This window comes from Chelonoidis abingdonii, chromosome 15 (genome assembly GCF_003597395.2).
Source record: "Chelonoidis abingdonii isolate Lonesome George chromosome 15, CheloAbing_2.0, whole genome shotgun sequence".
In the NCBI taxonomy this organism is placed as follows: Eukaryota; Metazoa; Chordata; order Testudines; family Testudinidae; genus Chelonoidis; species Chelonoidis abingdonii.
This window is the reverse complement of record NC_133783.1, coordinates 1,224,058-1,237,681: the sequence shown is the minus strand read 5'-3', so window position 1 is coordinate 1,237,681 and position 13,624 is coordinate 1,224,058. Positions and strand designations below refer to the sequence as shown.

Here is a 13,624-nt window from a genome sequence, read left to right as displayed (position 1 = left end):
CCCATTCTCTGGTTCTGGGAGTTTCAGGTGAGTAAAGAAGATGAGTCACTAGATGCCAAATGGTTAGGAATTGACTGCATAATCCACTTGTCTTAATAATGACACTTGAATTCTGGCTTTTAAAAGAGTCTCTGAATATCAACAATCCTGTTTGAAATAAGGAATGTTAATTAAAATGAAAATCGTATAAAGATACGGTTACAGAGTAATTGTACTTTTATAAGATTGAGTCTTGGAAAAAGGAATGGTTACTTACTTTGTAGTAACTGGGGCTCTTTGAGATAATCTGCATATGTGAATCCTGCTTATGGTATCAGTGTAGGAATTATCTGAAGAAAGGATTGCAAAACTTCTCTTCAGAAACAGGTGTCAAATCTTAAAGCAGTTGCTAAAAATGTTTCCTAAATGATAAGCTGAAGACCAGATAGCTGCTCCACAGATTTCCAATATTGGAACTCAATTTAGACATGCTACCATTGTGACTTGTGCTCTGGTGGAGTGGATTCAGATGTTTGAACGACAATGACTTAATGTCATAAGCATTTCTAATACAATCGATACCCATTGTGAGTTTTAAAGATGAAAGCCATCCCCTTGGATTTATTCCTGTAAGCAATGAAAAGTCTAAGCTTAATGAAAAGATGTAGTTCTGTCTAGATAATACAATATCAATCTTCTCATACCTGGAGTATGTAATTTAAATTCAGCCAATGAAGCATGAAGTTTGGGAAAAAGGCTAGTAAATTAATAAACTGATTGGCAATGCTCTTGGAATACAAAATGGATGTGGTCTCATACTTACTCTACCCATATTAAACTGTGTAAGAAAAATTTATCAATAAAGCTTGCAATTTTGATTTTTCTTCTAGCTGATGTAACTCCCACCAAGAATCCCACATTCACTGACAGATGAATTGGACATTTTGATAAAGGCTCAAAGGGAGGATCCGTAAGTGAAGAAACGACTAATAGTGTAGCTGCCTTTCTTACAGGAGGAGAAAATGTGAACAAGCCCTCTCAAATCTAGTCACTGACTGGGGGAGAGGCGGGAGATAGAGGGAAAAAAACTGAACTTTTCCTCTCGTTTGAGTATGGAATGCAGATATAGCAGCCAAGTGACTTTGACTGAAGCAATAGATAATCCAGAGTGCTTTAAATATAAGTAATCTTACTGGACTAGAACACCAATATGGAATGTAACCCTTTTAAGATCTCACCCTAATGAAAAAGGTTTCCATTTAGCAGTATATAGGGATAACCTCCTATTCTGAAGAACACTTTTTACCAAGGACATAAAATATTATTTAAGACATGATATTCAGTGAGGCTCGGTTTGGGTAAAGAATTAGATTGATTTTGTGACTTCTCACTTCCAATTCGTAAAGGTCATGATAAATTGGAGTGTTGACAATAGCAGTAGGTCTGAGAACCAAAAGCAGGAGCGACAAACACAACTCAAGCTTTTTCTTGCCTTATTTTTCAAAACTCTTGGATTTAGTGGAAGCAGAGGGAAAGCATTCGTCAGATGGTGTGACCAACAAATAATGAAGGCAACTGCTAGAGATCCTGGACTCTTTCCTGCTTAAGAACAAAATATCAGACACTTTCCTGTTTTGATTTGACATGAATAAGTCTGTATGGGGAAGCCCTCCTCTCTTGGAAAATTCAATCAATTTTTTAATTCCCACTCATGGATCAGGGTATTTTCCTGCTTAGTACAGCCATTAGACTTCTGGGAAGTTAAGAGCTGGCTGCACTTTTGAGTACTCCATTCACAAAGTTTATGGCTTCCTGACAACAAAGGTCTGATATCACACCTCCTTGCCTATTTATAGAATAGGCCCCTGTGAAATTGTCTGAGAGACCTTGGATTGAAGAATCCTTGAATATAGGTAGAAACACTTTTAAGAGCAGTGAGATTAGCTTGCAAATTCTAGCACATTCGTGTAAATTGTGTATTCTAGATGAGACCTAAATTCATGAGGCTGAATGATCTATTTGTGCTTTCCAACCCACCTTAGCTTAATCAATTAGAGTTTTGGACACAATCAGAGAAGCCAACTGAATTCCTGCATGTACATTTCCTATCATTCACCATTGCATAGAGGTTAGAATTTAATTGGGAATCAGTACATTTAATGACATCATCTTGATTTGCAAACTGGACTTGATTCTAGCTTGAAGTGGTCTGACACACAATCTGGCAAATGAAGTTATGAACATACATGAAGCCATATGGCCTAGAAGTTTGAGACAGATCTTTGTTTTTGTCTGAGGCCAAGTACATAAGTAAAGGTTTTTTTAAATCAGGGATCTGTCCAGTGGGAGGAAAGCTCTTGCTCCTTCCGAATCTACGAGAGTTTAATGAACTTTATAGATAGGGATGGAATCAGATTCAACTTTAAGTTGATCCTCAGATCCTGAGGGGAGGGGGGAACCTCACTTTCCTTGTGGTTGCTGTTACCTGCATTTGTGATTTCCTGTCCCTGCCCCTCCAACTTCCCCATGCACAAGCCAGTCAGAAGTTAAATGTGTAACCCTTGTCCGCATAGATGAGTTGCTACTACTGATAGGCACATTGTGGTGATGAAATTCTGAAAGGAAGAATTGTTAATGATGTCCTGGAGCTATAAAAGTTAAATATTTGTGTGTGTAGTGACACATGAAAATGAGCATCCTGCAAGTCGAGGGTAATGAACCATTCCATGGGATCTAGAGCAGGGATAACTGAAGTGAGTTAGCATACAGAATTTGACATGCTGTGTGTAGTAGTTGGGGTTCCTGAAATATGGAATTGGATGCAAGCCCCGATGTATGTATGTTTGGTTTTTTTGGGGGGGGTAGGTGGGGGGGGACGCACAAGGGCGAGGAAACTGAAACTAGAAACCGTTCCCAATCTACTCCTGAGGCACTCGGTCTATTGCACCTAGCTTGATTTAGGTGATCTGTCTTCTAATGCATGGCCCTCATATGAAAATGGTACCCGGGAAGAGGGTGGGAAGGAGGCAAGGTTTGAAATTGAATGGCGTAGCTGCCCCTGATTTGAAGGACTCCTTGATCTGTGGTGATCACCATCCAAGCCTCCTCAAAATACAACAGACGGGAACCAAAGGATGGAGTAGAAGGATATAGATTAGTCCAAGGGTAGTGGAACTGGCTTTTTCTAATATCTAGATCTTTATGGCTTTGCTCAGTTATGAGAATGTTTCTCTTCATATTGGAGTGTTTCTCTGTCTATACTAGAGAACGAAGATTGAGGATGAAATTTTCTTTCCGAACATAGGATTATATAAATCCAACTATCAGAGTGTGGATCTCTAGTTTAATGAGGAAACTTATCAGCTTTAGTGCTAAATAAATTCTGACCATTGAATGGTAAATCATCAGTGGTTGCTTGCACTTCTCTCAGGAAAATGGTTTATAGATAACCATGATGAGCTTTGCATCACAGCACTTGGAGCCATTGAACAAACATGAGAATCAGCAGCATCTAATGCAGTTTGAAGAGATTTTAGCAGTCAGTGGATCCTCTTTACAGATTTGTTTAAACTTGTTGGAGGTGTTTTATGCAGGGTATTACCACAACACTAATTTAGCTATCAATTCCTTTATTAAATCCAAATACCAAATGAAATTTATGCAGTTGTTCTAAACATGCCTAAATAAGCAATTTACTACATCCAAGAGCAACAAAACATTTATAAGCATTTGATTGAGATACTTTAAAACGGTCTAAACCCCAGGATGCTTAGTCTCCTGTTGGGCAGCCCCAGTATGGTCAGGCAGGTATTAGCCACAAACCCTTCAAGAGTTGAATTTTTATATCCTTAATGACATCACTTGTTTGTTAATCGGTTACTGACTTTAGCTAAACACCAATTTGAGACATGCATCTTTATTTCCCATCTTAATCCAGATTAGATTTACAACCTCTTTTCTCCAAGGCCTTTTCTCCCCTCCGCTTTGCAGATTTTCATTGCATCAGGCTTCACATACACTTTACTTTTAAGATAACACTGGCATGTGGGGTGGGAAGGTTCCAGCTGGATCCTTTATAACAGATATTTGTGTTGTATTAAAACCAGTTGCAGATCTCTCTGCTGGTTAGAGAGGTGTGTGTTTCTTTTTTTAATTTTTTTGAACCGGACTAATGGAATCCCTGAGTTGCAGCCTCAGACTGTGGCATTGCTGTGTCTCCTTAACTCTCTAGCCTGGGTGCTCTCCCATAATACTTGGCTAGTGACAAGCAGCAAACCGCTCCATGAGGAAAAAGTCAGTCTGGAGTGTGTCTCCTTGTGTGTTTTGCTTCTTGACGGACTTGCATATAGCACACTTAGAAATTATGCTCCTCCCCCAAACAGTCATAGGTGTCAGTCAGAGGAATAACCCCCTCACACAGGAAGGCCATGGCTTGAAGCGAGGAGATCTAGGCTCCACCATTAGCTCTGTTCTGTGCTCTTTCTTCACATTTCAAATTGTCTTACTGCCAATAAGACAAATGAAACTAACAATTACACTAACTACAAACATTAACTATTAGTCTAATGATTAAGTAACAAAACCAACAGGAAAAAGAAAAAATAGACCACAGAGGGGAACACTCTGTTGTTCGAACTCACTGCGTCAGGCATTCAAAGGAACTGGGGTTGGGATTGCTGTGCCCTCCGGGAAAGGGAGGTGGCAGGGGAACACAAGGGCTACTGGACAGTACCAGTGAAAGTGTTCCCAATTCCAGTGCTGGGGCTCACTCCCACTGGTGCAGTAACTTGAAGAAGCAGCAGTTAGACTTCTAGAAACATCTGAGGTTTGGTTCTATGTGGCATCAGTGCCAATGTCTATGGTTGCTTGTTAGGATGTGGCTGATAATTCAGAGGAGCTGTTACTCTGGCTCCATTATTGAATGTAACCAAAAGCTATGTGATAGAATTGTCTGTCATGTCTGCGTTGTGAGGAGCAGTGTATTCATCTGTAATTAGTGTATGATATTTGAGTGAAAAAAGTAGGAGTCAACAGTAAACAGAAAAGATCTGGGAGTTATCAGTTGTCAAATTCAAGTATGTCCAAGCTTCAAAAAAGAAAAAACATAACCCTGCCTTTGCTTTGACATGACCAGCCACCCTGCAGTTTAATATTACAAACTCATCTGTAATACAAATAAACATGAAGAGAACACGTGGAAAAAATCTTTTTTCCAGTGGAGCATCCGTCATGGTGGTTCACTCACCGGTAGGGTGCCTCCTTCTGGCTGCTCTGGGGTATTAGCTCTTTCCAAGTCCCAGGTCCGCTTCTGCAGTTTGTGCACCCTGCCACTTCCCTCTCCCACACTCTGTGACTCAGTGTGCTCTTTCTTTCTGACCTAGCCCTCTGGCCAGGTCAGTATAGTCCTTACCCCAGAGGAGAGAATCAGTTTTGTTTTTTGTTGTTGTTTTTGTACAACCAGTTTCTGGCAGTCTTTCTATTCACTGCCCAGACAGTGCATACTACCTCACCAGTGGCTGGTAGGGTAACCCAGGACCACTCTTTACTCCATGATCTACTTCTAATCAGCAGCCAAGGTCTGCACCATCTTAAACCTTGCTGCCATTTCCCTGAACCTTTTTGTACACCAGTTCCCCTAGATTTCCTTCCTTCCCTCCCTCTCTCCCTCCCTCTCTCTCTAATGGCCAGAGCATGGCTATAGACTCATTCACTGCACTCTCCTTCTGCTAGCTTCCTGTCTCTGTACTAGCCCCACCTGTTCCTTCTCAGCTGGGCTCCATTATAATTCAGTGGATTATTTAGGCTGCCTAATTCCCCTCAGCTGTGGCCTAGCTGGTTAATTGGCCCTTCTAGGCTAATGTCAGGTGAGCACCCCATCACAGGGCATTGGGTGAAACTTCACCACCACAGAGGCTTTGTGAGCTTCTTCACCTGAGCCCTTACAGAACCTAATGCTGATCTGAGACATAAATGAAATCAGAAGGCCACATCTGGCCAGATCTTAACATCCCTCCAATAAACCACTCGTCAGCACTGATGGAACTGAGATTTCGTTGGCCATGTTCATGAACCCTCTGCTGATAGAAAACACTCCTCTCTCCCTTACTGTCTATGGGTAGCAAGTTAGCTGTCAGATGGCTTGACCATTCAGAGGAAATGTGGGATTTTCAAAGGAGCCTAAGGGAATTCAGCACCCACATTCCAGAAGAAGAGGGGAACCTAACTCTCGGGCTCCTGTGAAAATACCAGCTTTCGTGCTTAAAAGCATAAGATTGGGTGGGAGCAGCTTATAGCCTTACCATTGACTTCTGAGATGCTGCACAAGTCACTCTTATGACCTGTAAATTGAAGAAGGTTTCTCCATCTCACAGGTCTTTACTTGCTTCCTGAGCAGCAGGACTGAGCAAGTCTCTGGGTCACTTGGTCAAGGGGTTAATTGACACAGTGTCTGTCCTTTCCCCACAACATGAGCTGCTCATACCACGTCCAGAATCTGGACTGTTTTGGTGCAGGTCTAGGGAATGTGGTGGAGAGGAGGGTCGGAGCAGTGAGAAGAGATGTGGAAGGGGATGGAACGGTGCAGAGAATGGGTGGGAATTCTGTGTCTTTGCTGACCTTCACTGCTGAGGGCTGTGCCCTGAGGAGCCAGCAGAACCTGAGACCACAGCCCTTATTGACGTGTAAGGGATCATCCAAACACTGTTTTGAAAACCTGGTTCAGTGACTAAAGCTATGATGGAAAAACTGGGTTTCCAAAAATGTAACTTTTTTTTTTCTACAATTCTTTAGTGAATAAGGGATCATCTTCCAAGGGACCTTTGGTTTCCGGGAGCTCAGAAGCACTAACAGAGCAGAACCAGTGGAAGGGGGCACCTTCCCCTTCTGTGACATACTTGAAGGAGAAGGGAAATTGAGTCAGCTGGGCTCTTCCTCCCTCACGCCCCTATCCTACAATTACCTCTCTCCATCCCCTTATTCAACATTTTCTCCCATGGCTGCAACCAGGGCAAAGGAGGAAGTTTAGGACCTCTTCTTGCCTCCACTAGTCCTTGATCAAGAGAAGGAACCCAAAACTTCCTTTCCTATGCTGCCTCCAGTAATAGGGAAGGGATGATAGGCATAGCCTTCTCCTTGCTGCTGCTGCTGCTTCTAGGAGAAAAGGGCAGGTCAGCACAGTTCAGAAGAGCTGTGGAGAAGGAGAAGGGGTTCAACTGTGTCCTCATTGGCTCCATGTCAGTCCCTGCACTGTTTCTACATTCTCTTCCCCAGCTTCTCAACCCTTGGGGAAGAGGGCTGGGGAGGGAGAGTCAAGCTGCTGGACAAGCACAGAGATGTGGTGGGGACAATGAAGGGGCTGACATACAGCCAGTGATTTCTGTGGCTCACATAATCACTGTGAAGGAGCGAGAAGCTGTGAAACACAAGGATGCAGAGAATTTTTTTTAACAAGGAAATCAACTTCCCCCCCAAACTTCGTAACACAGAGTTAATGTTCTCTGCTGATGCCTGGTGCGCTTCCCAAATGTCAAATTCAGCTACATTCAAACCTCCACATACCAAGAACTATAGCTAAAGAACACCCCACACGCAAAACACAACATTAGCTTTTCCTTCTTCAGGTTATACCTATTATGTCAATAACACATATATTACCACTCTAGTCTCAAGATGGCACAGAACACTAGGAGCAGAGCATGGTAGAGCAAAATCTAACACGACAGTTTTTTTGCGTAGGCAAACATTGGTTTAGGTTAGGTGTAGCAAACAGGAGCTACCTCCACCTGACACAACACTTTGCAAGATTGCATCCATTTATCACCTCTTCACATTTCCCCTGAAGATTCCTTCTGAGATTGTCTTAATTTTCCCTTCACTGAGCCTTGGGGACCATATGCATACATGCCACCAGACTGCTGACAATCCCTAAGAAGTCTCCTGTGCCCTGTTACTAACACAGTCCTCCTCACTGAAACGAAGCATACTTGTTCCCCAGAGTTACACATGCATCTTCCCTCCTATTAGTGAAACCTCTGCCAACCTCTTCCTACTAATCCCACCAATCAATAGCTAGTCCTAATACTGCAGCTGGATTGTGTGCAAATAAACACTGTAATTCAAATCTGTGGAAGACAGGACAAACCAGCATATTTTTAGTCATCCATGGGTACTTATTATGGCATACCCCTTGCTGAAACCTTCCCTGGGGTTAGTGCCAGCTGCAGAGGGCGGAGTGGTGATGTGTACCTTAACTCTTGGTTTCCTGCTTTGAGTGTAGCTGAACTCAGCCAGTGATGCCTTGTGTCCTTCCAGAAAGTTAACACTGAACTCAATAAATTTGGGGGCAGATAATGCCAGCAAAGCATAGGCATGCACCCTAAGTGATCGCTTCTATATTACTCCCTTACCAATAAGCACTACTTCAGACCAGTAAACTTCCTTAGACTTTCCTCTAGATTTTTCTTGTGGCCAGGCAACAAGAAAAGAGTGAAACTGTAGAATCTGGATTTGATCAAAAGTTGAGAACTATCATCAGCATATTGAAGACACATTGGACAAAACACTTCGGTTTCCGAAGGGGGTTGGGGTTTCCACATTCCCTTGGAATAGGAAGGGTGACCAGAAGGAACCCAGTGGGATCCCAGTGGGATCCCACATAGTTGAGCTTTTGACAAAAAATGAGCAGGTAGTCTCTGTAGCCTCTTGGAGAGGAAAGAGTAAATGAACCTACTCATAATGATCCTTCAATACTACCAATTGAAGGCTGCAAGTTTTATTAAAATAAACATGAATGATTTGCCCTGGGCTATTGTCATAAGTTAATCATCCATGAATGTCCACAGTCTGTTCCTTTATAAAGGTCTGAAAGCAGAGATCCAGGAGATCTGTGCAGTCTAATTGTTCCCAGGCACACCCTCTTAACACTTCACCTATTGCACTTTTCTACTACCTCCTTTAACTGCTATCGCCAAGTGTTTTACAAAGCGCTCTTTGGGAAGGTTGTCCATAAACTGCTGTGGAGGTACTCGAGTGCTTAGTTGGGGTGAGTGGCTGTCTGTGTAATTTCTAGGCTTTGATTCAGGAACTCTGCTCTCAGAATATCCCAGTTCTACAAATACTCTGCACTGTGACTACTGGTGTCACTTACTTGACCTGTTGGTGTAAGGAATAATTCAGTCTTGCTTTTTAGTGGCTTCACTTATGTTCTGATGTTAAGAAGTACTTTCCGAAGTAGAGCAGGCCTATTCTGACTCTTTTTCTTTGCAAAACTTGAGCTCTGATTCAGGACAGATCTATAACTAGAGGTGAGGGTTCAACAATTCAATAATGGTTTCATGGCCTAATGAAACTTGTATACTAGAGTAGGGGCTCGCAAACATCAATGCATCGCAGCCCCCTTCTGACAACAAAGTTAACTATATGACCCCGGAGATGTGGAGCACGAGCCCCACCTCTCTGCTTAAGGGTGGAGCTTGGGCTTAAGCCCTGGGTCCCAGCAAATCTAATGCTGGCCCTGGCAACCCCATTGAAATGGGGTCCTGACCCAGTTTGAGGGCTGCTGTACTAGAGACTATTGTAAATTTCTGCTAACTAAGGCTCTAAAATAGCAAACAGTAAAATAATAATCCAGTGATCCATGCAGTCAATATTTAATGAAGAAAGCACATAATTTGCTAAACTATTTTTAACTTATGATGATCAAAATACCAGCTGTTCAATGCCCATGTCAGGGGTTCTCAAACTGGGGGTCAGAACCCCTCAAGGGGTTGTGAGGTCATTACATGATATCTCGCAACCCCCACCCCAAATCCCGCTTGCCTCCAGCATTTATAATGGTGTTAAATTTATAAGGGGGGTTGCACTCAGAGGCTTGTGATGTGAAAGGGGGCACCAATAAAAAGGTTTGAGACCCCTGCCCTATGTGAAATAAACCGGGAGTCTTAATCCAGTTTGTTGTAGAAAAGTGTCGCATCACCATTAGGTCTCCTTTGTTGACAGTAATAGCAGAGAGGCCTAGGATTGAATGGGAGGCAGAACTGCCATTTTATCGACAGGGTGGTTCTTCCAGATCAGGAGTGTGGGGTTACGACTGCTTATGCATCTCTCACCAGCACTATATTGGGGTGGGGGGCTGTGAGAGAAAATGTCCCTTTGAAGGGAACTCTAAAGCTAGGACTGAAATAGTAAAGCTATTTTGGAAAGTCAGAGAAATTGTAAGTTTAGATGTTTGCAAAAGCTGTCCTAAAACTCAGCAGTCTTTATGGAACAAAATAAACACCTGTCTAGTTAGCAATTGTAAGGTCCTAAAGAGGGTTTATTACCTCAGCTATGACTGCAGTGAGACAATCCATTTGAAGGATGATCCAGGAGCACTTGCTAGGGTTAGAATTTAAACAAATCAACTGTTGAGCAGCTCAGCATTTCAGTGTAAGTGATGCATGTTTGTTAAAAATGTTGCACATGCTGATCCATAGAATCTGTGGGCTTTAACAGCAAGACAGTTTTTAGAGTTAAAAAATGTTCCATGATTAGACATCTGATCCAAAGACCTTTTGCAGTCCATGGAACTCGCTGTTTAGACTACATTGGGCTTTGAATCCTTGTAGAAATGAACTCTAATCTCTGTAGCCAGATCCAGAGCTGCTTGTATTGAAACTCTCGTATGCAGCTTTGTTTGTTTGCTGTGAATTGGGGTTTGGCTTTGTTAACAAATAGGCTATTGTATTAATATTAAAATGCATGTAAGAACTATTCTAAGATTTCATAGCTGATTACTTTCATGTGTGTATCCTATGCTGGTGTGGTACAACACTGACAGTGGTTGATTAGACTTACCACATTTGTGTGGTCATTTTGAGAGACTGCAGAAGTTTAATGTGCAGTGCCTGCTAAATTTAGGACAAGGTTAGTCAAATTGGATTAAAGCAGTTATGTCCAGGCTGCTCTGTTTAAGAACACTTCACTCATCTTAAAAATTTCCCACTTTTTTTCAAATTCTGTTCCTGTTCCAGTAACAGACTAAACGTTGGATGAATTTAACCCTATGTATGCTCAATGGAGACTTGCAATAGTGTTAATTTCCAGGATGGATTGATTTAAATCAAGGGAATGTAGTACATCAAGTGGGAAAGCCTTGATTGAAATCAGATTTTAATCAACTTTTTCATTTATACTTGTTTTCTTGAAAACGGGTGCATTCTCATATAACCGTTAAAATATGTTGAGTTACAATTAAATAGAACCTTTACACTAGGATTTGGTACATCTTTTTGCTACTTACCATGGTACACTATAACTATATACATTTATTTTAAGCAATATATAGCTCATTATTTTCAGATTCTTATTAAAGTACATTTTTAGTGTGGAACGGATGCAAAATACTTCTTTATTTACTAGATAATTAACTTTCTGCTCATGATTTGTCATGAAGCATTATGATGGTAACTTGGAATCTAATTACACACACGGCATTTACAACTTATTTTTATTAAACAGAACAGCCTTAAATGTTTTGGATACATAAACTTCTCTTATCAAAATATGTTTCACATTTACCACTAATTGATTTATTAAATGAATTAACTTTAGTCACTGAATTAAATTGATTCTTTCAGGTCAGCTTGGGACATTTTTCTCATATGGCTGTGTGACTGGAACTTAAGTTCCTACTCACCTAAATATCTTGAAAATGAAACAGTCTAAGTAACTTACGCTCACCTTTTGTGCCATATGTATACAGCTTGACCTCAAAAGTTAGAATCGAGGAAATAGTTAGAAATAAAAAGTTTTTGATAGAGGCTCAGGGTTCAGCATATTATTTCATGTTAAATGTTTGAGATTATAAATTTAGACCTAACATATGTTATGGGATATTTAGATTTCATTTTAAACAGGTTTATTTTTTAAAAGAAAAAAAAAACTTAATCAAAATCTAATTTAAATTACAAAAATCTGATTTTTTTTAATTCCTTTTTTATCCACCCTGTTAATTTCTAGTGTCTTCTCCTCCTGCAGCTAAGCACCACAGATGATTACTAAGTATCTTCTTCTGAAGTTCCATCTTGAGCCAGTGGGACTCTTAGCCTGTATAAGGGCAACAAGATGTGGCCTTTTTTTTGCTGCTCTTTGCATCTTGACTAGGAAAAAACATGTGTTTTAACTCCAGTTAGCTAAGTCAAAGTAAAATCCTAGTGAAGACAAGACCAATGTGTTGGCTACAAGGTTGAAGGGTTTTTGTGCTGACTTCCCTTCCCCCGCCACCCCTCAGATGGGAATATCAGTCAACGTTTACTCAATTATCTTACTCAGTAAAATAAATATTACAGAATAGTAACCTTGTTTCTCTCTGAAATAAAAAATAGTGGCTGTTTAACACATCTCTTCAAACTGTATTTCAGGTACAGGAGTGTTTGTCTATACATGCCACAACATCATCTTGTGGGGTTTGTTTGTTTTGGGGGGTAGAGGGAGAGTTTGAGAAGGCAGCTCTGCTGGCGTAAGAGTAACTCTAAAGAAACCATGGTATGCACACTCTTACCATTGTGCAGATGCAAGTATATCTTTAAAAAAAGGCCGAACAACACGTTAATGTTCAAGTGTTCGTGTTTTTTAGTATTATTGCAGCTTTTACCTTAAAAACTACTGTGCATCTTTTCTTACCAGTTTGATGGATGAACCTGTTTTGCTTTCATTTTTTGGTCAATACTTAAAAGCCATGTTAGAGCATTGCAAGTAACTTGGAAACTCAACAAAATGAGCAGATGCTCAAAGTTTGAGAACAGCAGAAAGTGTCTGGAACTAAACACTTTTCCCAGTAGTCTGACAAGTCTCAAGCATTGGATATATTTGGCGGGGGGCGGGGGGCAGAGGGGAAGCTTTTTGTGGGTGAGTCATTAAACCTGGAGGTTTCAGGCCTATATAAATATTTTTTTGGCTGAATTGTGTTTCTTAAAGAATAAGAGGTTACAATTAAGAGATGGCCAGGCCACCCAGATTAATGAAAATACTGTTTTTCAGTGGCTTTTCCTGCATATATGAAGCTCTGCTGTTCTTTCCATCCCCTATGCCCTAGAAACTGATACAAATTAACTGTGTTGGTTTTTCACAACAAAGTACCCTTGTAAAACTTGATACAGAAGAACCAAGGGTTATGTTGTAAGCAAGACACACAAATTCTTCTACTTACTTACCACTGATAAGACTTCAACTGACGTATTATGTACAGTTTTACCACCACATTTTGGGAAAGATGTGGACAATTTGGAGATCAACAGGAATGACTCGATGCCTAGAAAACCTGACCTACCAGGAAATACTGGGGGGAAATGGGTTTGTTTAGTCTGGCGAAGAGAAGACTGAGGGGAGCATAGCTTTCAAGTACATAATAGGTTATTATAAAGAGAAGGGAGATAAATTGTTCTCCTTGGCCACTAGGACAGGACAAGAAGCAATGGGCTTAAATTCCAGCAAGGGAGATTTAGTTTAGACATTAGGAAAAGCTTCCTGTCAGGGTGGTTACGCACTGGAACAAATTACCTAGGGAGGTTTTGGAATCTGTCATCAGAGGTTTTTAAGAACAGCTTAGACAAACACCTGTCAGAGATAGTCCAGATTATATATAGTCCTACCTCAGTGCAGGGGACTG

The 13,624-nt window shown here is 41.1% G+C and overlaps 1 protein-coding gene across 2 annotated transcripts in view; it reads left to right on the top strand.

Moving 5' to 3' along the window:
* Positions 1 to 13,624, top strand: part of AP3M1 (adaptor related protein complex 3 subunit mu 1) — a 39,836-nt gene that overhangs the window by 11,681 nt on the left and 14,531 nt on the right. The gene's annotated exons all lie outside the window — the stretch shown is intronic.